The sequence below is a fragment of the Staurois parvus genome, unplaced genomic scaffold (genome assembly GCF_062004578.1).
Source record: "Staurois parvus isolate SC_StPar_1 unplaced genomic scaffold, SC_StPar_1.0 ptg000572l, whole genome shotgun sequence".
Taxonomy (NCBI): Eukaryota; Metazoa; Chordata; class Amphibia; order Anura; family Ranidae; genus Staurois; species Staurois parvus.
Window position 1 is genome coordinate 3,578,167 of NW_028318368.1, and position 25,780 is coordinate 3,603,946.

Consider the following 25,780-nt stretch of genomic DNA (forward strand, 5'->3'; position numbering starts at 1 on the left):
ACGTTCGGTGTCGTGATGTCACTTGGGGCATGCAACGTGTTTCTGAGCATGTGCCATGTCTGCAATGGACAGGCGCGCTTCCTTCTCAAGCTCTTGAGAAAGGAATGCACCTGTCCATTGCAGACTTTGTGCATGCTCAGAAACACGTTGCATCCCCCGACTCATGTCACTTTGCCGAACATTTTGATTTCAGTTTTCATCCATCTATGCCGTTGCATACCCTGGTTCCTACAGCAGCTCCTCCTCATTGGTCCTGTCACCATTCGTTTGATGAGCCTGTTGTTTTATCAACTATCTAAGTCAGGGCTTAAAATTTCAAGTCCTGAGCTACTAGCCAGGCCTTAGGAGTTACTCACCCCAGACGCTCTACCCTGCCACGCCCATAATTCCTCCCCTAAACATGCCCTCGCAAATTCTCTCATTAAATGACACTGTTAAATGTTTTATGCAGAATACAGTTACAGAAATAAATATATACCCTCCTTCACCCCCCCCCCCCATAGCCATGTCCTCTACCCCATTTTCAAAAAAAAGAAAGGGGGGCGAGAGAGAGAGAGATGGGGGTGAGAGAAAAAGAGGGGGGCAAAAAAGGGGGGTGATCGGTATTTCTGCTACTCACAATTATGGCATTATCCCCCCATAATGTGAGGTTATAATGAGCACACAACCCTCCTCTTAGAACACATGGTCTCTATTATGGTACAATGTGCCCCCCCCCAGAACACACACAAGGCCCCCTACTATATAAAGTGAGCACAGAGCCCCCACCACCACATACACACATACATACACACAGACACACACACGCACAGATGCACAGATGCACACATATATACACACACAAACACATAGACAAGCATGCGCACACACACAGACAAGCATGGACACACACACACATGCGCATGCACGTCTCCCCTCTGGCTCTCTCAGCCTGTCACGCTCTGTTTCTCAGCACTCCTGTCACAGACAGTTCTCCCCCTTCCTCCCACTGTTACATGCTGAGTTCTTACCAGTCTGTGGATTCTCCTCCTCCTTGGGCTCTGTCAGTCACTCTCTCCTCTCAGTAGACCAGACTCGTAGCACGCTTGCACAATCCACCCTGCGGCCCTCCCCATCCTTTCAGGAGCCTGTCATAGGACTTCCTAAGGACTCTGGGCCCTTGGGTAGTGTGTGAGTGCCTAAATGCCTGAAAGCTTATTCTGCCTCTGGTGCCGGTACCCTGCTCCATATCCATCAGCTGTTTGATCGATCTTGCCCTCGCCCCCATGTTATTTCCACTCGCGAAATGTGAGCAGGCGAGTGGAAATTTCAAGGCCTGATATAAGTTACCTAACCCAGGGGTGGGCAAACTGCAGCTCTCCAGCTGTTGCAAGACTACAAGTTCCATCATGCCTCTGCAGTCATAGCTGTAATTGTCAGTTTTGCAATGCCTCATGGGAAATGTAGTTCTACAACAGCTGCAGAGCCGCAAATAGCCCACCCCTGACCTAACCTATTTTAATATTAAATCAAAAGTCTACACTTAGAGGCGCTGTGTCTCTTTCCTCTTTTGTTAACTATACAGAGCCAGCTTCTGCTCTCAACTACAGCTTGCCCAAAGTGGATGGACTTGCTTCTCATTTACATATTATTCCATACTGGAAATTATTTTAGTTATATGGACTACAGGACAGTTTTTTAGTCTTAACCATTGTTCCATACACCTTCATTTAATTCTTTATTACACTTGCAAAGTGCACATTTACTTCACATATCATCTTCTTCATGTGATCAAATCCTCCACCAAAACACCAGATGTGCCCTCACCTGAAGTTTTTAACCTCACAAAGTTAGGTCAAAAAACACATGCGTCCCTTGAAGCGGACATGTAATAACGGATGTATCCTGGTGCTGGACTCTTCCTTCTCAAACCACTACTCTCCTTAATCTCTCCTCCTCCACTCACCGTACATAGTGAAAAAATATATAAAACGCAATAGTGGTTTATCCTTTTATTATTATTATTATTATTATAATACAGTATTTATATAGCGCCAACAGTTTGCTCAGCGCTGTACATTACAATGGGGGACAATACATGAGACAGTACAATAACAATACAGTGTGAAACACGAAGGGTTCAAGGGCCCTACTCCTTGGAGCTTACAATCTAGGAGGAAGGGGATAGTAGTACGGGAGGAAAAGCTGTGGGGGATGAAGTGATAGGAAGAGTGGAGGAGATCGGCAGTTAGCAGAGGGTGGGGTAAGCTTCCCTGAAGAGGTGGGTTTTTAGGGGGCGCCTAAAGGAGAGGAGAGTGGGCGATAGTCTGATGGATTGGGGTAGGGAGTTTCAGAGGATGGGTGATGCCCTGGAGAAGTCCTGGAGGCGGGCATGGGAGGAGGAGATCAGGGAACTAGAGAGAAGGAGGTCTTGTGATGAGCAGAGAGTGCGTTTTGGGTGGTATTTGGATATTAGGTCAGTGATGTAGTTTGGGGCAGAATTATGGACAGCTTTGTACGTCAGTGTTAGCAGTTTGAATAACTTTTAAAACTCCAATTTATTAAAACATAAAAACATGGCCACTCACATAGTTCAGGTGCTAAGCCGCACCAGATATACAGCGCATAGAAATCCCACAATGTTCATCTATAGGCAAATAAAGGAAGGTTCTACTCATCTACATAAAATACTGTAGCTGGATCGATCTTTCAAGAGTATTGTGATGTCATCAAGCCCCTCCCCTACACGTTGCACCACAGGGACATGTTTTGAAATTTTAAAAGAATAAGCCATTATTGCATTTTATATATTTTTTCACCATGTACGCTGAGTGGAGGAGGAGAGATTAAGGAGAGTGGCGGTTTGAGAAGGAAGAGTCCAGCACCAGGATGCATCCATTATTACATGTCCGCTTCAAGGGACGCATGCGTTTTTTGACCTAACTTTATGAGGTCCAAAATATCAGGTGACGGCACATCTGGTGTTTTGATGGAGGATTTGATCACATGAAGAAGATGTTATATGAACTATATTACAGCTGAAGGAATCAATATTCAGAGACTTTTGTGTTTTATGATTTACAGCTAATATTTCACATTGTTATATGTTTATATAATTTTGGGTTTATGAATTCATACTGTAGGTAACGCAGCACTATATTTATATTAATTGTATTTACGCACATGATATGAGTATGTGGTGGTGCGAGTCGCTTTAAGTACTGTAGTTTATGTTTTTTATATACACTGCTCCTGAGAGATTGTCCAGTATAGATGTGCACAGTCTATTTACTTTTAGTAAATACACCCCTCTGTACTTTACATGTGCAAATTATTACTTTTTATGTTGGTTATGATTTTTTACAGTATTTGTGTCCTTTTATCTGCATATTTTCTTCAGATTTTTGTTTAATTTGCAATTGTATAAAAAGTATACTTCAGTCTTTAAGTAGGGGTGTAGCTTATTTACAGAAATATACATTGTTTGAGGAATTTAGACAATACCAACCAAACATGTTTGGCTTTGTGATTTTCTGTATTGAACACAGCAGATTGTGCTTTTTTACTATGATGGTAAACATGAAATCAATTCAGCACAAGTTCCAGAGGGGGTTACATGTGTTTTATGAAAAATTGCCTTCTCCATAAATATAGCATTTTAGGAAAAAATTGCTCTCTCTGAAGATTATGTGACAGATAGAAAGTAGTGATGAGTGAATTGGCCTGAGTTTGTTTCACAGGAGGATCTGCACACCCAGCCTGAAATCCACACATGCCGAAAATAATGTAGATTCCAACCCCAATAAAGTCTATGGAAGCTGAATCTAATTTTTTTTCTTGCCTTTTTTAATTGTTTTTTGTTAAAAAGTGTATGGGGAGCTGGGTACTGCTACGAGGAACATGTACCAATGCAAAAACAATTTATAAAAAAGATAATCTTTAAATGGGGCTTACAGTAAATGACACTAGTACAATGCAGTCTTGCAAAAGTGTTTATTATTGCTGCTAAATCACAGTTGTTTGTAAACAATGTGACCAGGGGATTCTAGGTGACATCATTGATCAAATATGGTCATGACCACATTTTATTTTCAAATATTTTTTTATTGAAAGATTTTGATACAGTACAAAAACAGTAGATTTCAATATGGTTCACATTTGGGTACATCAATACTTTATATAAAACAAGTAGAGGAAAAAGGCTTCCCCACCATTTGGCTGGGGGCTACATGAATGAGTATCAGGTGTCTCAGAAGGTGTTGTCTGATGTGAACCAATGATATGTGAAAAGCTGTATAGGGTGGTGCGAAACAGGGGGAGGGGGGGTGAAAATGGAGGGGGGCACCAGTCTAGGGCATAGGGTCGCAGTATCGTGTATTTATGCATATATTATCATTTTATAGAGCAATTGGGGTTTTGTAGCCATCGAGACCATAGAGATGAATTTGTGATGGGAAGAATTATTGAGGGCTGATTGTCTTTCCATGTCGCATTGTAAATTGAGGTCTGTTATGAGGGCAGAGAGAGAAGGAGTTTTGGAAGATTTCCATTATTTAGTAATGTTGGTTTTTGCAGCTGCTAATGTGTGGATGATGATGGTGCGAGATTCGTTAAGGAAATTTGTCGATTCCTATATGGAGACGTGCGAGAGCAGGATTTGGAGCTACTTGGGCTCCAACAACTGATGAGATCAATTGGAATATGCTGTTCCACTATGATCTTAGAGATTTGCACGTCCAAAGTATATGTAGGATTGAACCTATTTCTCCACATTGTCTCCAACAAGCTGGTGAATGGTGAGGGTAGTATAAAGAGAGTTTAATAGGTGTAAAATACCACTGGTGTAGAATTTTCATATACAATTCCCAATGGGAGCTACATCTAGATGCTTTGTGGGTAATGTCAAAAGTTCTTTCCCATGTGTGGGGTTGTATTGGTTGTGCAAAAAGTTTCTCCCAGTTAGATAAAGAAGTGGTTTGTAGGGTAAATATTGATTCGGTTATAAGCGTGTAGAAGGCAGAGATCCCTTTCTTGGGGTATTGCGCTTTATTAAGAAAGAGGTATGCAGTAGTAGGAACTTTAACAAGATGTGGAACATTTATCTCTTGTAAGGAGTGAGCTATCCTTATATGTGTGAAGATTTCACTGCCAGGGAGGTGAAATTTCTTCTGGAGGGTCGGGAAAGAATCTAGTTTGCTGTTTGTATAGAGGTCATGTATACGGGAGATGCCTTGATTTTCCCACTGTAGGAGGTTCAAAGAAAGGGTAATAAAGTGTAGTACGGTAATCGGGGTAGGTATTGTTTTGCGCTCTGGTGGATTAGATGCTAAAAGGTCATGCCAGGCTTGTAGGGAGTCCCGGATGCAAGGATGTTTGGGTAGGTTTCTGAGTTGAGATATATGTGGTAGGAGTAATATATCGCGTAGTGTTGATGCAGGGTGAGGGAGTGTTTCCATGGTAGTCCATATTTTTTCGGTAGTTGGATGCCATCAAAAGTAGAGTTGGTCTGAGAGTGCGGCATTGTAATATGATTTTAAGTGCGGGAGACCAGCTCCTCCTCTAGAGGTTGGGCGTATGAGGAGATTTGTTGTGCATCTGGGTTTCTTTGAGTTCCAGAGGAATTAAGCAAATATTGCTTGTAATTTGTAGAAGAATGTATTGGGGACTGGTATGGGGAGTGTGCGGAATATATAAAGAATTTTAGGCAGTATGCACATTTTTAGGGTAGCTACCCGTTCCAATTTTGATAACGTGGACGTGCGTAGGTTTTTTAGTTCTTGAGAGATTGAATCTCTTTGAGTAGTTGTTTGTGATTTAAGGCATAAAGTTGGCTTGTCGAGGTGGGAAGTTTAATTCCCAGATAAGGGATGCTGTGTTGTTCCCAGGCGAAAGGGAAGCGTTTTTGGAGTGATTTGCACAGATTGGTAATCATTAGTATGATGTCATCTGCAAATAGGCTGATTTTATGTTCTCTTTTGAGGTGGGTGATTCTCGTGAATGCTGGGTCATCTCTAAGCTTTGAGGCTAGTGGTTCAATGAGTAGAGTCAAGATTATGGGGGATAAGGGACAGCCTTGTCCAGTACCGTTGGAGATTTGGAAAATCTGTGAGAGAGTGGCATTGGTTAGCACTCTTGCTGAAGGGTTGGAATAAAGGGCAAGGATCGCCGATAGCATCCAGTCCGTAATTCCGAACCTTTGGAGTGTGAGTTTCATAAATTGCCACTGTATCCAGTCAAATGCTTTTTCAGCGTCAAGAGATAATAGTAGGAAGGGTTGTTCCGTGGTTTCTATTTTGTGTAAGAGGGAAATGAGTCTCCTAGTTGCATCCGGAGCTTGGCGACCAGAAACAAATCCTACTTGGTCTGGGTGGATTAGCATAGGCAAGTGGGGATGCAGTCTTTGGGCTATTAGCTTGGCGTAAAGTTTTATGTCTGTATTGAGTAGTGAAATTGGTCTGTAGTTCTGAACAAGTTTGGGGTCTTTGCCAGGTTTTGGGATAGTTGTGATTATAGATTGGAGCATATCATTAGGGAATGTGCCTGTAGAAGCGGCATGGTTAAAAAAAACGGTTAGATATGGTGTAAGATTTGGGGCAAATGATTTATAAAATTCGTTAGTGAAGCCATCGTTCCCTGGAGATTTGTTAAGAGGCAAGGTTTTTATAATTTTCTCTATTTCCATGGGAGAGAATGGGGTGGAGATAGAGGTGAGTTGTGATGGAGTAAGGTGGGGTAGATTTGTGGTGGTTAAGAAGTTTTGTATTGATAGTGTTGTCGGTTGGGGTGTGTCTGAATCGTCTTTGATATTGTACAGAGCCTGGTAGTAAGTTGCAAAAGCGTTATCTATGTCTTGTGGGCTCGTAAGCGAAGTGTGGGTAGTTAGGTGTAGGATTGAGGAGATTTTTTATTGAAGGCGTCTTTGTTTAATTATTTTTGTTAGAAGTGAGTTTGCTTTGTTACCTAGGGAATAAAATTGTTATTTCGTTTTTTGAAGGTTAAGGTCATATTTGTGGAGTAAGAGGGTTCGGAGCTGGTTTCTGTCTGAGGTAAGGGATACAGATGTGGAGGCGTTTGGATTTTGTTTATTAATTTCTTCGTTTAGTTTTATGGAGGCTAGAAGCTGGTCAATGTGTTGTGATCTTTGTTTAGTGATTCTAGAGTTGAGTTGTATGAGAATACCTTGCATGTACGCTTTGTAAGCGGGCCAAAGTGTGGTTGTAGAGATATCAGGCGTAGTATTCAGGTCAAAGAATAAGTTATGAGCTTCTAACAAATGTTTTTGATTTTCTGAGTTCTTTAATAATGCAGAGTTCAGTCTCCATATGGGAGGGAGTGCTGAGCGTTGGAAGTTGTCCAGGATTTTGTTGATTGGAGCGTGGTCTGACCATGAAATGGTGCCAATGTTGGATGATGATATGCTTTGAAGAGTCCATTTATCTGTAATAAAAAAGTAGATTCTGGAATAGGATATGTGAGAAGGGGAGTTGTAGGTGTAGTCTCTTTCGGTGCTGTGTTGACATCTTCAGATATCATTGAGGTCATGGTCGTGCAGGAAACGGTTGAAATTCTGTTTGGGGGATCTTTTGTTGGAAGACGTGTCTAGGAATGGATTGCTGATGATATTGAAGTCTCCACCGATGATAAGTCTGCCTTGTTTTTGAGAGAAATGATGGTATGAAGTTTACGGAAGAATCAAGTCTGATTGTTGTTTGGGCCGTAGACGTTCACTAGAGTGTAGAGGATATCGTTGAGTTTGCAGATCAGAATGTGATAGCGACCTTGAGGGTCAACTACTTCCGATATATAGTGAAACTTTGTAGTGTCCTTCTTGGGATTAGTGGCCATATAGACGTGAGAGAAACGATGCAGTTGTAGTTTGGGGGTCTTGGTTGTTGCAAAATGTGTTTCTTGTATGAAGAGAATGTCCGCATGAAGTGTCCGGGTTTCCTTTTGGAGCATCGATCTTTAAAAAGGGGAGTTCAGGCCACAAACATTTATAGATGTTATATTAATCATAGTGGGTATCCTTGGTATGGTTAGTGGAGTAGTAGGGTTGTTGCTTGAGGCGTTGATCAGGGTTGGACGGGTATGGTTGTAAGGAAATGAGTTTTGTAGTCTGGGTAGCTCGAATGTGGCTCGATCGAAGAGTCAAAAGCTGTAATCCATGTTCATTTGGAAGATTTATATAAGTTGGTGGAGTGTTTAGTCGACTGGTGGTGCAGAAGGTGAGGAAAGTGGATGGGGGTAAAAAAGGCTTGCGTAAAATACAAGAAACATGAGTAGCTTGGTGTGCTACTTCAAAACTGGTAAGGTATGAACAAGCATTGACCGTAAGCAAGGTCATGCCAAGCAGTGTCTTGTAACGAGAAAATTTTTCTAATCGGGCCGATCGCCAGAGAGTAGTAGAATGGGACATAGTAGAGTAGAGCATCAGAGGTGAGGAATTTGACACAGACTGGAGGTATAGTGTGTCAGAGTCAATCTGCTTCCATCTGTTGCGTATTCGCAGAGGTGGGCGGTTGGGGGTCTGCGGGTAATATGTTCCATGTCTTCAGTAAATCCAAGCCCGCTTCTAGGCTTCTAATCGTGTGAACTCTTCCCTGGTGTCTGACAGTTATTTTTGTGGGGAAGCCCCATTGGTAACCTATGCCATGGTTTCGTAAGGCTTTTGTGATGGTAACCATTTTTTTACAGTTAAGGAGCGTGGCTTTCGATAGGTCTGTGTATAGCCTAATAATTGCATGTGATGATGGGAGTGAAGGAGGATTTCTGGCTGCCATCATTATCTTTTCCTTTATGTGATAAAAAAAGCCAAGACATCCCTGGGGATTGATGCTGACAGGAATGACGGTTTGGGTATTCTATGTGCTCGGTCTATGGCGAGCTCCATATCCGAGATAGACGGAATGAGGTGTTTCATATATTGCTGGATGTAGGTAAGTAATGCCTCATTGGTGATATTTTCAGGAATACCCCTAAATTTAATGTTGTTGCTCCTGGAACGATCCTCTAGATCCGCTAGTTTCAAATTCATTTGTTCGATGTTAGACGTGTGGTCAGCATGTGCGTCAATCAAGTCGTTGTGGGCCACAATTATTTCTCCCATCTTTGTCTCAATATGGCGCAGTCTGTGATCTTGATTTTGAATCACGGTAGTAATTTGGGCTAGTGAAGTTGTTAGATCGCTATGTAGCGTCTGCCTAAGTGAGAGGAGCATGTTTTTCATGCAAATTTCGGATATAGGTTGGTCAGACACAGGGAACGATTCAATTATGTGTTGTCTGTGTCCAGACTTGGTCTGGATTTAGCTGGGCTACTTGTTGTGGGGGACAAGGGAGGAGATGACTCACCAGGGTCCCCTGGGTAGAGCGAGTATTGTAGCCTGGGGTCCGCTTGTTGGGTTATGTCATCCTCCTGAGGATATCTGTGTGCTCCATTCCTGCTGCCGGTGCCATCTTGGATCCCTGCATTGATGGCAGGGAATAAGTTTGTTAGTTTTCCTGTCTGCCCAGGTGTTTTGCGGAGGCGGGGCATCACTGGAGAGGGTTGTACACCTCTACCCTTGCTGGCTGTGATGTTCAAATGTCCCGGGGCCGGTGTGTGACATGTCAGATCTGGCGGGTGGACGGAGCGTCTCTCTCTACGCGTCCATCCAGGAGCCGGCCGCGCATGCGCCCTCCATGACCACATTTTATTCAATGTCATTACTTAGAATTTCTGGCTGCTCTGTTTACATTACTTCATCAGCTGGAACCCTGTCCTTTAGCAACAGGGGTACAGCATTATCATGACAGTAGGTTGTCAGGTGTTGCTTAGCATGATTCAGTGGATCTACATCACTGGACAATGTAACTCACATTTGATTTACACCAAGGCATTGTTTATATTTTTATTTTTGTAATAATTAACTTGTTCTGTGAGGTTTGTGTTTTTATTTACTATTTGGGGGCTCCGAAGTCTTATCCAGTTTTATCCAGATTCGATAAAGCTTCCTCACAGACCCCAACATCCCCTGGGTTAGGGATGTAGGGATGAGGCCCTTGTCTGCATCAACATGAGTACAAGGTGCCCTGGCAGGGGAACTACAAATTAAAAAAAAATGTTTAATGTCTCTTTAAAAAAAAAAAAAAAAACAAGGTGTAGTCCCTGTTAACATCCATACCAGACCCTTATCTATTAAAAAAAGGTTTGGCATAGATTTTAAGGGGGTGCCCTAAGGATATTGTTTACATAAATCTTAACTTTTCGTTAAGAAAAAAATGGCATGGGATCCCTGCATGCAGCCTGGCTGGCCAGAAAAGGAGAGTAGTGAGTCTATGTCCTCTTCCTATAAACTATATTAGGCCACATTTCCTCAACCATACCAGGCTACATACTCCTCTCCCTGAAAGGGCACCCTGGCGTGAATAAGTATGGGGTACATAATATCCTTTGTTGATAATTCACTAAAGTAAATTGAAATATAAATTAAATGCACAGTGACCACTGTAAAATCCTTCAAAAATACATTAAATAAACATTTCCCCCCCCCAAATCCAATGTCAATCACAGTGTACTGCAATGTACAGAATATTGCAGTATGTCAATTGTGATGACCAGCAATCTGCCAACAGGATGAACAGCTCCATGACAATCCCCTTCCACTGATACTTCTATCACACATGACATCTGGCTGAAGTCATTGGCCATCTACTATAAATTATGTTTAATCGGAAACAAGCCGGCGACAGGAATAATGTGTGGCCCATTGATAATGCAGGTGTAGGGATGTGCAAATCTACCCAGGTTGGATTTTAGGGGTTTGTCGAATCCTATCTGAAACTTGCAAAATCGAAACTTAAAGAAGAATTCCATTGAAGTCTATGGTAGTAAATTCTGCTGTTAAATCTCTGCCATTTTTGGTGCTAATGAGCAAACTAATAGGCGCTATTATACATTCTCTAACTCATGTCTTTAATCTATCCTTCTCTACTGGCATCTTCCTTAACCCATTACAATATCCACTTTTCACCCCCATACTTAAAAAACCCTCTCTGGAGCTCAGTGTGAACAACCATCTATATGCTCACATTTTCCTCCAAACTTCAAGAATACCAAGTCTGCAACTGTCTAAGCTTCCACCTCACTCCACCTTTCATTCTGGCTTTAACCAACAATACTACATAGAAACTGCTTTCCTAAAATTCGCTAATTACTTACTATCTGCAAAAACCAATGGTTGTTTCTCTGTACTGTTACTCCAAGACCTTTTTGATGCCTTTTATACAGTTGACCATCAGCCCCTTCCCCTAGAACACCACTTCATTGGCCTCCAAGATTCTACTCTTTGCTGGCTCTTCTCTTACTGCACTTTCATTATCACCTACAACTCTACCCCCTCCTCTCCTCTTCTCCCTTCCATAGGGGTTGCCCCAGACTTCATCTTCAGAACCCTTCAGTTCTTTATATGTACCTATTCCCTGGATCAGCTTCTCCCATGGTCATCTCAATGCTGAAGATACCCAAATCTATCTCACTACTCCTCTATTCACCCTGTCAGTCTCCTTGTATAATCCTATACTGTATCCATATGAATGTCACACCACATCCTTAAACTTAATCTTTCAAAAATTGAGCTTGTAATATTTAACCTTCCAATGTGTCCTCCCCTGATTTGACACAATAATCAACTGCTCCTCTCATGCCAGGGTGCTAGGTGTAATTATGGACTCCCCTGATTTGACACAATAATCAACTGCTCCTCTCATGCCAGGGTGCTAGGTGTAATTATGGACTCTGACATCCCTTTTTGTGCCACATCCAATTGCTATTCAAATTTTGCCATCTTAACCTCCTTGGCGGTATTCCCGAGTGTAGCTCGGGGTAACATTTCAGTACCAAAAGCGGTAACCCCGAGCTACACTCGGGAATACCATGCGGCACTGCTCCGGCATGTGTTCTTCACTTACCTTACCCTGCGCTCCCACGATGTGTCCCCTGCAGCGTCCCCGGCCATCTCCTCCGGCCGATGCCGGCATCCGGCTTCTGTGTCCTGTCCCTGTGACGTCGGGACGTACGGGCGCCGCCGGCGGCGGGAAATTTAGAAAATTTTAAAAAATGTCATTTTTTTTTTTTCATTTTACACAGTAAAACATTGCTGTTTCAACCTATTTCACATACATATTGTCCCTAGTGCTTTGTCCTGCGCCCTGCCTGCATTTTGTCTGTTCTTTCTGCCTGGAAACTGAGAAATGTCCATGGCGTCCAAAAAGTGTCCCTTTAGGTCAAAAGCGGTTTAGATCAGCTAGAGAACAGCGATAGTAAATCAGAACCACTTACAGAATTGAGTGATAATGATTCATGGGGGAAATTCGTCATCAGAAACTGAAAACGATTTTGCGACTGAGCTCAGCAATGTGCGAACTTGGCGCTCTATTTCACATTTCAGTGTTTTTGGTTTGATTATATTATTGAATTAAATTTTTTATTATTTTTATATTATTTTTATGATTATTTATTAAATTATAATTTATGATTTTGTGTTTCAAATTTTATCATACCCGGGATGTTTACTAGACTCTTGTTCGGACAGATTTCAGTGAGTTTTTCCTAAAAATTACAGCCTACAATAAAAAAAATACATATTTCCATGCAAAAAAATGGTACCGCTTTCAGCACCAAAAATCTGAAATAATCATACCGCCAGGGAGGTTAACCTCTGTAACATCTCCAAATTATACCTCTTCTAAACTAGAAACAGTACAAAGCTACTGATTCACTCTCTTTCTATCTCTTGACTATTGAAATTCCATTCTCATTGGCTTACCTTTACATAGGCTATTTACCTTCAGTCTATTATGAATGCTGCAGAAAGACTCACACACCTTACTAACTGTTCAGTGTCCACCTTCTCAATCTCTCCACTGGCTTCCACTCAACCAACTAATATACAATTAAAAATAACTACCAATACTAACAACAACATGCAAAGGCATGCACTACTCTGCTTCAATCAAAGAAAATATGTTAAAGCACACTCACAAGCCTAAATATTAGTAGTCTAATATTACAGTGCAAAATGTAATAATTAAAGCAGAGTTGTTTAAAAAAAATAAATTATGGTGACTAGAACTCCGCTTTAAATCTCCAGAAGCTCCATCTATTATCATTCAATAACCCTTTCCTCCCCAAGCATAGTTGAGTGCCAAGATGGCCGACCTAGTTTGAGAATACAAAGATGGTCAGACCTAAAGGGATACAACCATGCATTTCTTGAGCCACAATATAGTCAGGGTGTGTAATAGGTACCAAATGATAAACAAATAACAAAGTGCCTAATAATAGAGGTTCAGCATGACCCAGTAAAGAAAGTGTGGTTGTTTGTAGCATACCATGCTTGAGGCATGTGAGGGTGCTTGATCAAGCTGTAGAGATATACGATTAACAAATTGCTCAATAACAAAGATATCAATAGCCTAATAGGTGGGAACATTACATGTGGTCCATTGGCCAGCTACCTCCTTCCTAGATTCAGAGATCTCCCCTTATGTTTCTCTCGATGGAGACAGCTATTATTATATTAGACAGCTTAACTATTACTACATATGTTATATGTCAGAAGCAACAAGGGATTTTACACATACTCCGGGCTGCTGTAGCACCTGCAAATGCATGTAAATGTCACAAGACGACTGTTAGCTTTCAGATGAAATTGATCCAGCAGATGTATAGCTGCTGGATCACTTTAATAGACCCCCCCAACAGATGGCTGCTGTCAAGTTTCCCAGGCTCCACAAACTAGAGACCTGCATGACAAGTGTCAGAAGGTAGAGGGGAGGGAGACCAGCAAACATCCATTTGCTGATCTCCCCTATCCAGCAATAACCCGTAAACAAAGAGGAATTGGTCACTTCCAGTTTCTGCTGCGACTTTTTCCAGCTGCTAAGGCAGCGGAAGAACCTAATGGATTACAATATGTACTCTATTAGCTTTACTGGGCAGGTGAATGGTTAGTGGTCTAATACACCTGTCACTATATGCTATCATATAAAGGGCTATTGATCCCTTATATGAGCAATAAAGTTAAGAAAAAAAATGTAAATGCATGGCCAAACACTTAAAAAAAAATGTTTGCATCTACATGTTCATACCTATACTTACATAAATTAAATAAATAAATAAATAAATAAAAGATAAAAAAAAAGGATCACTTATGTTGATTATGCTACACGTACTACTTATTGTTGCAAATAAAAGAGAGAGCCATTCTAGGGCCATTATTAATGATTAATGCAAAACTGAAAAAAAGTGAAGTGTTAAATACTCAAACACTTAGCCTCAGACGAATGCAGGCCTGCCCTGAACATGACAACATCATGCGTGCAAGCCACAACACTGAACATGGTAACATCAACGATGCAAGAGGTGAGAAGATAATAATGATGCCCAAATAGAGCAACACTATCACCCTCTAGAGAAGCTCTACCTATTGCCATTCACACACCCCTTCTAACCCACAGGGAGGCACCAAGATAGTGGGCCTGGTTTGAGTGTACAAACATCCTAGGGCTATGCAGGACAAATTCATAATGCATATCACATACCCCCTGCTGATTAAAGCCAACAGTGAGGACAATAAACTGTCACATATGTGTGGTCCCCCATTATTTCAACACAAAAGCTCCAACCCCCAGTAGAGTACCACAGTTCTAATAATAAACATATTAGCAACCCTTGCATTTCTGTCAGAAAATGCACCACTTCGCCTAGAAAATTGTTGCAATTACAAACGTTTAGCCATTTTCATGTTTATTTCTTTTGTTTGTATTGGTATGACACAAAAAATTGGAGAAACAAAAAGCCAAATCTGACACATTGCACCCAAAGCCCCAAAAATGGACTGGATAAAATGATTGGCACCTTCTCAAAATTGTAAGAAATAATTGCACTCCAAGTTTGTGATGCTCCTGTAAGTCTTAATTAAACTCACCTGTATCAATTAACAGGTGCTGACAATATAGAAATCACACTGGCAACAAGTTAAATAGTTAAAAATTGACTGAAACTTTCTGTTGTGTGTCTTTATGTGCCACATGGAGCATGAAGAAGAGAAAGAGCAGCAAATAACTGTCTGAGGGTTTGAGAACAGAAATTGTAGAAAAGCATGGAAAATCTCAAGATTATAAGTCCATCTCCAGAGATCTTACTGGTTCTGTGTCCACTGTGTGCAACATTGTCCAGAAGTTTACAGCCCATGGCACTGTAGATAATCTCTTTGAATGTGGACGATAGAGAAAAATTAATCAAAGAAGGATTGTTTAAATGGTGGATAAAGAACCTTGATTTGCCCACACAAATTCAAGCTGACCTTCAGACATGCGGTACAACTGTGTCAGCTCGCACTATACGTTGCCATCTGAATGAAAAGGGACATTATGGTAGGAGACCCAGGAGGACTCCACTGCTGACACAGAAACATAAAAAAACTAGATTGGAGTTTGCCAAAACGTACCTGTGGAAACCAAAATCCTTTTGGGAGAATGTGCTGTAGACAGATGAAACAAAATTACAGCTTTTTGGTAAAGTCTATCACTCTACTGTTTTCAGAAAAAAAAATGAGGCCTTTAAAGAAAATATACAGTCCCTACAGTCAAACATGGTGGAGGTTCACTGATGTTTTGGGGTTGCTTTGCTGCTTCAGGCACTGGATGTCTTAACCGTGTGCATGACATTATGAAATATAACTACCTAAGAATTTTGGGGTGCATTGTAGGGCCCAGTGTCAGAAAGTTGGATTTCCATCAGAGGTCATGGGTCTTACAGCAGGACAATGACTCAAAGCACATGTCAAAGAGCTGTAGAGTACTGATCTGGCCAGCAATGAGTCCAGATCTCAATCCCATAGAGCACCTGTGGAGAGATCTCAAAACAGCAGTTGAGAAAAGGATCCCTTCCAATCTGAGAGACCTGGAGCAGTTGACAAAAGAAGAGTGGTCCAAAATGCCAGCAGAAAGGTGTAAGAAACTCATTGATGGTTACCGGAAGCAATTGATTTCAGTTATTTTTTCCAAGGGGTATGCTACCAAATATTAAATTGAGGGTGCCAATAATTTTGACCAGTCCTTTATTTGAAACCAGTTCTCTTCACAGCAATGCTCATGTGAATTTACTTTTTAGCAAATCATACCTTATACATCCCATAAAGCAGCGGGGGGGGGGGGATGGGGCAAACTGCAGCCATTCAGCTGTTGTGGAACTACAAGCCATCACGCCTTTGCTTCTGGGAGTCATGCTTGTAACTGTCAGTCTTGCAGTGCCTCATGGGACATGTAGTTTCACATTAGCTGGAAAGCCACAAATTGCCCATGTTGCACAGCTGAATTTTGATGGTTTCTAAATACCATGTACTTTACATGTATTTTATATTCTACACTTTCTACACAAAATAAGCCTTTTCTTCTGACTGTAAATTCTTACTGTACTAAGCCTTAAAAGCCTTCATGAGCACTTTGATACATTTCAGCTGGTTTAGTTACAACATAATACTTAAAATATCCAACTGTCTTTCAATAACATAGTTATAGTGTATCTAAAGCCAGAAGTTTTTTTTAAGTGTAGGAAAGGGTTATCAATGCTGATAGTTTTTTTTATTGCTGCCTGTGTCAACTTCAGGAAGATTTACCCTTTCAATTTGTCCTGATGACTATTATCACTGTGACAACTTTCTAAAAGTGGTTTTCCCCCCACTTTGGAGAGATATCCCCTTACTTCCTGATGTGTCAATGTGACAGGAAATAAAGGGAAGTTTCCTGAATGGGACACACGCAACATAACGTTTTGGCCTTAGACATTAAACCCTTTCAATAATCTGTAAAAACTGTAAATCCATTGTTCTTATGTTGTGGTTTTCTTTTGACCAGAAAAAAAAATTAATGAAATTGGCTTCTTGTGTATTGTTGACCTTTATCATATTTGGGCTAAAATTATGTTCAGCCCTCTGGGAGTGTACAGTAACACGGTGATTTTTTTCTGCTTCAGTAAGCAATATAACTAGGTCATCTTTCTGCCCCCAATAACTGGCCAGTGAAGCAGTAGCAGTTTTCTTCTCTTTTCACACCTCTCTCTTCTCCTGTTAGCATGTTTCTTGGCAGCACATGTGCTGCACTTCACTTTGTCTAATCTTAATATACAGGGAGTTATAATAAGCTGTTACCAATTAAAATGCAGGTAGCTACCCTTGCTGCACTAAAAATACATTTTAATTATAAATGCAGCAATATATATATATATATATATATATATATATATATATATATATATATATACATATACTGTATATGTATATATATATATATATACAATTGTCAAAACACATAATTTACTATGGGCATGGATACTATGCGATGGAACTTTTTCATTCTTTTTTTACATTGTACAATAAACTAACAGTTTCAGACTATGTGTTTTTGTATTTATATTTATTCTTTATCTTTGGAACGATATTCAGATTTGCCTGATGATAAATGCATGGACAATTTCTGGTATTGTAATTTTCCACAAACAGGCGAATTCTTGGCAAATGGTAAAAAAATTTGGACTCTCACCCGTAATGCCCTGTACAACTTTTAACCCTGGATATCAGACTCACAATATCAATAATGAGGGGTGGAGGGTTGGACAACCCAGCCCCTTACTCTACATAGATAGGCCATTGTGTATAAGACACCTCTGCAGTTCCTTTGCAAGAGTGGCAGACCAGCAACAGCGTGCAGGGGAGAATTGACTGGTTCACCTTGCCTGTGGCATCTTCCTTCTCCCAAGCACAGAGCAGTAAGAATTTAGCAAGAGTTGCTTATTTGATCTACTGTATTTCTCCTCTTCTGCTCATCTCACCCTAAACCTGCAATCTGTTCAAGTTCAAGATTGTTCAAGCACTCTTTTTTTTTGCTTGCTGTAGGAGGAGCTGTAAATGGAAAATTATAGTGATATGCTAGTAGTACTATCTTCTAATTTTTGGGAAAGTACTGGCAGGGAGGAAGGAGCATTAGTTGAGTAAAGTAGAAGGGAGTGTTTCAGTGCCTTTCCTGGCTCCAGAAGTTTTCTCTTTTCAGGCAAGAAACAGATTTGTCCTCTCACAGATTTTTACACACCTGTATTTTGTAAGACAGCTGTCTTCACTTGTATCTCCACATATTGGACTATTCTCACTGCTAATAAATTAGCCAATTTTTATAGAACGGTTTTTAAAATTTGAAGCTCTAATTTTTGTAGAAAAAAAGCTGGCTGTGACTTGCGTCTTTGCATTCCGTAGCTCTAATATTTTTGGAAAATTGGGGATAAAGGTATATAGGGATTGCATGTAATGTGTGGTGTTGTGAAATGTTTTTGACAAAAAAATGTAGCTCACAATCTGTGCCGTTCAACTGTGGTACCATTGGCTAATGTTTATGAACCCATGCCCTGCAGGATTTAGTTCTAATTTTTTTTAAGAAAAATACCTTATTGTGGCTTTCCCCCACAGCAATTTTTAGCTTCCAACGCTATTAGTTTAGCAGTAACTTGCCTAGGAGCATCCTGTTCATCACCATATTATTCCAAATTACATTACCAATTGCTTAACCGATACTGCTAGTCTTTTTATTGTTATACAGTATGTATATATGCTGTGTTCTTGAGAGATTACTAGCTACATAACCTCTACTGTTTTATTAACCTCCCTAGTGGTCTGATTATGTCCATATTTCTGTGCTCAAAGCGGTACATTTTTTTGCATGGAAATATGTATTTTTTTATTGTAGACCTGTAATTTTTAGGAATAACTCACTGAAATCTGTCCGAACAAGAGTCTAGTAAACATCCCGGGTATGTTAAAATGTGAAACACGAATACATAAATTATAATATAATAAATAATCATAAAAAATAATAATATAATAATAAATTTAAATCAATAATGTAATCAGACCAAAAACACTGAAATTTGAAATATAGCGCCAAGTTCGCACATCACTGAGCAAAGTCGCAGAATCGTTTTCAGTTTCTGATGATGAATTTCCCCACAAATCATTATCACTCAATTCTGCAAGTGGTTCTGATTTGCTATCGTTGTCCTCTAGCTGGTCTAAAAACGATTTTGACCTAAAGGGATGCTTTTTGGACGCCATGGACATTTCTCAGTTTCCAGGCAGAAAGAACAGTAAAAATGTAGGCAGGGCACCGGACAAAGCACTAGGGACAATATGTATGTGAAATGGTTTGATACAGTAATGTTTTACTATGTTATTTTAGTGATTTTAGTGAATGTCACTTTTTGTCATTTTCAAATTTCCTGCCAGTTACGTCCCTGTACATCCTGACGCTCGCAGGGGACGGAACCCAGATGACAGATGCCGGCATCCGCTGGAGGACATTACAGGGGACACTGCAGGAGGGACATCGCGGGAGCGCAGGACAAGGTAAGTGATCGAGGGATCCCGGACCAGCGCTGCATGGTAAGCCCGAGTGTAGCTCGGGGTTACCGCTTGTGTTACTGAAACCTTACCCCGAGCTACACTCGGGAATACCGCCAGGGAGGTTAATATCTTTATAGAGATATAAAGCATTGTTTGGCTATATGCATTTCTTTATCTGTATGAGTACGGTGGCAGAACAGCTTTTCTGGTGATACACGATCAGGCTCTTCAAGGTAGGGGGCACGCACGCGCCACCCTCGTTGTGCTGTAATTAGTCACAGCACAATCAGCGCTGATAAGTGGGCCAATGCTGTTTTAGCACCTAACCTGGCAGTTTATATACCTTCAGCCATGTAAATCAAAGAATTAACCCTTATGCAGATTTACTTACACTATGGGATGGGTTTAAGTAACTAGAACAGGGTGGTTCCACAACTTGCACATCTCCCATCCTGTTCTTGATCAATTAGCATCTGCCTTGACATATTCCATGGTTATTGGGTTAAGGTGATTTTGCTAACTGTGTGGATATAAATATTGGGTATAGTTTCTGGCACTCATTAGAACTGAAGAAGTTTGGATAAGCTTTGAAATGTCTTCAACATTACAGGACCAGTCTAGTTGAATGTAACTAACTACTAATAGCCATGTCAGACAATTAGCATTTTTATAAGGCTGTTTCCAATGGCATATTCATCTCATAACAGGCTTTAAGTTGTTGGAAATACATTCAACTTGTGTGCCACAAAGCAATGAGAAGTTTCATTAATTTGGCTTGATATCTTATGAGAGTGTAAGTCAAACAGTTGCTGTAAACCAAACTTTTGCTGAACCAAAAAATTAAAAAATTCTATTCAATAGGTTTCTGCTCCTGACCAGTAAAAAAAAAATACAATTATTTTGGCAGTTACATATTTAAATCCTTCTCTTCTTTCATATTGGAAATATGCCAACTTGTTTCTATTAGGTAACTCTGGCTTTATTTTGCTTCTCTTTTTAGCATGGGAAAGACAGCATTAATCTTAATAATATCACTTACTGTGTTATTTTATCTGTGAACTAATTATTTTTCTAGCAGTGTCTTTTGATGCTTTCAGAACAAACCCCCTGGTGGCCATACTTGCTTTTCCTGGTGCTCCCCCACCACTAGTGCCACAGAACAATTGCACAGTGACTGACAGGCCGCTGCCCCCGTGTGACAGTGCTAGGAGTTCAAGAGTCTTTCCCATGTCTATTACACTTCACAAACATAATAGCTGATTAAAATAGAACTATGGTCAAACTAAAAAATCACTTATGTAATGTGAGCTGTCCATACCATTAAGACCAGGCTCTTTTTTCTAACTACTTGCTGAAACATTTGTAAATATCTGATGATCCTGCCAGTAGAAACTTTGGATAAGCACTTTCTTTGTTAGGGTGACAACACTCTTCTTACTGCGGTGGAATCACTTCATCATAGTCCTAATAGTCAATACCTACTATTTGCTCCACTGCCAGCCACATTGTGCTAAAGCAAATTATGTAAAAGCCCTCCACATCCTTTCCACCTCCTCCAGATTTTACTAGCATGGTGCCTCAGAAATATGGCTACCTTAAAATAAACAAAAACTGCATTTCTTTGAAGATATTTACCTGTAATTGGGGTTACTACTGTAGTCAGGGTATTGGACTGTGAGAACAACTGTTGTAAAAAGTGATGTGTGCAATTACTGGTATATGTTCTTTTTTCTCTTAGCTTAGAAATGGTATATTCATTTAAAATTTCTAATTTCATATATTTTTAAAATTTCTGTTCACCTGATTCAGAGTAGGGATGAGCAGAATGTACCTGGGTTCAGTTTGAGGCAGTTTGTGAACATTACTGAAGTCTGAGTTCCAAATCTGAATCCCATTAAAGTTGAAAAACAGTAATATCCATTTTCTAGACTTAAAGGCAAAAGATTGTATAATAAAGATTATCATTGAAGGCTGGGCACTGCCCTGGGGAACATGTACCAAAGCAAAAAAAAATATATTTATTCTTGAAATATACCAGGCCACAAGTCATTAACATGGGGAGGTACCTTGCCAAGTGAGACCCCACTGGCAGAGAACCTTTTCCCCATGTCGAGGAGGGCAAGGCCTCTTCTCCACAAATCTGACCTGGTGGATGTGTAGGTCTGCAGGAGTGAGGGGCTTATTGGAACCTGTAACCCCCTTTAAAAATAGGTGGGCCCTCAGATACTGCCTCACAAAAATGTATATGGTATATAGTACCCCTGTTCATTAACAAAAAACTTTTTGACAAGTCCTTTCTTAAAGAATGAAAAACCCCAAAGACGTCCCCCAGTGTAAATTTATTGCCAATCACATCGCCCAACGCTGCATATTTATTGCCAAACACTTTGAACAACACCCGCCAACTCATCCAAAAAAAGTTGACCTGCCACAAATGACCCAGCTATTAAATGTACACAAAGGGGTGGGGTATACACAGTGATATCATTGACCAAATTTGGCCATGGCCATTACTGGTCAATTTCATTCCCATATTTGGTTAGCTATATCAGTGATGTTCCTGCCACTTTGTTTACATGGCGGGGTATTCTTGATTAGCAAGTGAAAGGGGCTAGGTGATGTCACTGGTTGCTAAGGATGAGGCAGGTGTTTGCACCCATTGCTTCCTTAACAATCATTCACAGTGAAAGCTGTCATGTACATTAGCAGTAGAAACCCATTACTATATACCATACAGTGCTGTGAAAAAGTATTAATTCCCTTCCTGCTTTTTTATTTTTTGTCTCACTTAAATGATTCAGATCATCGAACAAATTTTAATATTACACAAAGATAACCCAATTAAATACAAAAAAGTTTTTAAATAATGATTTTATTTATTAAGAGTAACAAGCTGTCCAAACCTGCCTGACCCTATGTGAAAAAGTAATTGGCCCCTAAAACTAGTAACTGGTTGTCTCACCCTTGGAAGCCGCAACTGCAATCAACCATTTGCATTAAGCAGTTTGGCCCACTCTTCTTTGCAGAATTGTTTTAATTCAGCCACATTGGATGGTTGGTGCATGAATGGCCTGTTTTGGGGTTTATTTTGAGCCATTCAGAGGTGGACTTGCTGGTGTATTTTAGATTATTGTCCTGCTGCATAACCAAAGTGAGCTGGAGGTCATGAATTCATGGTTCCATCAATTATGGCAAGTTATTAAGATAATTTTTTGAGTCAAATGGATTTTCCTAATACTGACAGACATTACAACATGTGAAAAGCTAAAAAATTTTATTTTTCTATTACAGCAAACATTAAAATAACTAAAACATCATCCCACAAATGATTCCCTCACTTCCAGACTATTGTTTCTAAAACAGCAGTAAATGGCACCATAAATTTATTGATGCAGCATGAAAACACATAGATAGCCAGCTCTTCTCAACATGTTTTGCAGTTCATCAGTTTCTTCAGTTTGAGGGAGTGGATTTCCTATAAGAAAATAAGTATAACATAGCAAATGTACAATAAAGAGCAATGTAGAACAATCTTTCTCTATCAAGACAATAAAGAGAAAACAAAAAAAAAGAAAAAAAAAAGTGCCACCTGTAACAACACAAATAGTCTGTGTCTTAATACTATCTCCGACTCACTTATCGTAAAAGTGTGGATTTATAAACCGGGAATACATCATACAAAATATGGTAGTGTGACAAGAGCAACACCACCCAGGAAAAAGTGGTTACTTAGAGATCCACGCGGAGTAATGTAAATTCAGTAATCACAAAAAATACTTTATTTGATCACATAGATCATAGGGAGGTTAAACAGAAGCACGGTGAACATATCAGACAAATAAAATCATTTAAAAGCACTTGGCGTTCTCATTACTGGGTGATTTTAGGCACATAGGGAACCATATAAGGCAATGGGATTTTCTAGCTATATGATCCTAGGTTTCCATATGATTCAGTCTTGTATTTAGATTAGCCATACATTCTTCAGACGTATTCTTTGGTATACACCAGCATTAGTAAAATGACTTCCTAAAAATGGAAACCAGAACAGGAAAATATGGTGAAAAACTTAGATTGCACATAAATCACACCAAAGCTCCCCCATGCAGTAATAGACTAATAGTTCCAATACCTTCTCAGTAGCTTGGCTGTCATACCAGCATGATGAATGTAGAGACTTCCTGGGTAACCACCCCATGTGAAACAAAATCCACAGTAACAAGTGACTCTAAAGATGTATATAAAAATATAGATCATAAATATCAAGCAGGATCCCTGAATAAAAAACAAAAATAAAGGTATATATTACCATCAATGAAGATCAAGGGGACTTCACGTCGACTTGAAATAGAATCAGGTCCTTTCTGCTTAACAATAGTGAATATACAGGTGGGAAGCCAGGTAGTCTCAATATATAAATTCCACAGAGAGTATTGTATATATAGCAGGCACTATATGCCTAAGTCTATATACCCAATGAAGGGTTTCCAAAAATTGCTCAAACTGAGAGGGTGAAACGATTCCTTAAGAATATGACTACATCACAGCGTACCGCACATGTGTGACAAAAAGTAAATGTATTCCCCTAAAAAGAGGATTTCCAAAAAATTCCCTGAAAAACAGGGGTACTAGGCACATATAGCATTCAGTATAAACTCCATGTAGGCTCTATAAATCTAAACAACGACTAGCCGCTAACTGGGCCAAATAAGCAAAAATAACTTGCCACCAGTGGAAGTGTGCTCTTATTTAGAATTGCCAAGTGCGGACTGCTGGAATAGTAGCCTTATGGTAGCCTTTTCAAAGCCTCGTGCCTTTCTAGCATGGAGCTGGAGCAACGCCGCTCCTTCCCTCCTCGTGGGTACCGCACCCTATGAAGACGCCGAGCGTAGTGACGTCATTACGTTGACGTGTTTCGTCCGCCAATCACCGCAGACTTCATCAGAACTCTAGTTCTAGGATCATATAGCTAGAAAATCCCATTGCCTTATATGGTTCCCTATGTGCCTAAAATCACCCAGTAATGAGGACGCCAAGTGCTTTTAAATGATTTTATTTGTCTGATATGTTCACCGTGCTTCTGTTTAACCTCCCTATGATCTATGTGATCAAATAAAGTATTTTTTGTGATTACTGAATTTACATTACTCCGCGTGGATCTCTAAGTACCCACTTTTTCCTGGGTGGTGTTGCTCTCGTCACACTACCATATTTTGTATCAATCTTTCTCTATGCTTGCTAAAGTGCAATACAGTTTAACTGAGATGAAGGGAAAAAGCAGAGAAGGGTGAGCTTACCTGGCAGACCCAGGTGGACAAAGGGGGAGCCAGCACACACAGAGGCATCGGACCAATCCTCACCCCAGTGAGTATGAGAGCATTATACAAAGGGGAGAAGTGTATATATAGTGTATATTTAAATAAAATATAACTTATGGAGTAGGTGTACACAGACATGATAGCTCAATTGCGAAGATGTATATGTGCACAAAAGATGTGTAAGTATAAATCTGGTATATATACACTATATTGCCAAAAGTATTGAGGTGCCTTCCTTTTCACGCACATGAACTTTAATGGGGCCCCAGTCTTAGTCCGTAGGGTTCAATATTGAGTTAGCCCTCCCTTTGCAGCTATAACAGCTTCAACTCTTCTGAGAAGGCTGTACACAAGGTTTAGGAGCGTGTCTATGGAGATGTTTGACCATTCTTCCAGAAGTGCATTTGTGAGGTCAGGCAAGAAGGTCTGGCTCGCAGTCTCCGTTCTAATTCATCCCAAAGGTGTTCTAACGGTCAGAACTCTGTGCAGGCCAGTCAAGTTCCACCCCAAACTCACTCATCCATGTCTTTATGGACCTTTCATTTGTGCACTGGTACACAGGCATGTTGGAACTGGAAGGGGCCATCCCCAAATGGTTCCCACGAAGTTGGGAGCATGAAATTGTCCAAAATGTTTTGGTATGCTGACACCTTAAAATTTACCTTCACTGGAACAAAGGGGCCAAGCCCAACTGCTGAAAAGCACCCCAACACCATAATCCCTTCTCCACCAAATTTTGCACTTGGCACAATGCAGTCAGGCAAGTACCGTTCTCCTGGCAACCGCCAAACCTAGACACCTCCATGGGATAATGGTGCTCACCATGGTTTGCTGGAGTCCCAAAGCTTTAGAAAAGGCTTTGTAACTCTTTTCAGATTGATACACGTCAATTACTTTGTTTTTCATTTCTGTTCTTGAATCTATTTAGATCGTGGCATGATGTTTTGCTTTTTGAGATCATTTAGCCTGCTTCACTTTGTTAGACAGCTTCTATTTAAGTGATTTCTTAATTCAACAGGTCTGGCAGGAATCAGGCCTGGGTGTGGCAAGTGAA

The 25,780-nt window shown here is 40.3% G+C and overlaps 1 protein-coding gene across 2 annotated transcripts in view; it reads left to right on the plus strand.

Moving 5' to 3' along the window:
- Positions 1-25,780, plus strand: part of LOC149450532 (N-heparan sulfate sulfotransferase 4-like) — a 429,028-nt gene that overhangs the window by 338,087 nt on the left and 65,161 nt on the right. The window lies entirely within an intron of this gene.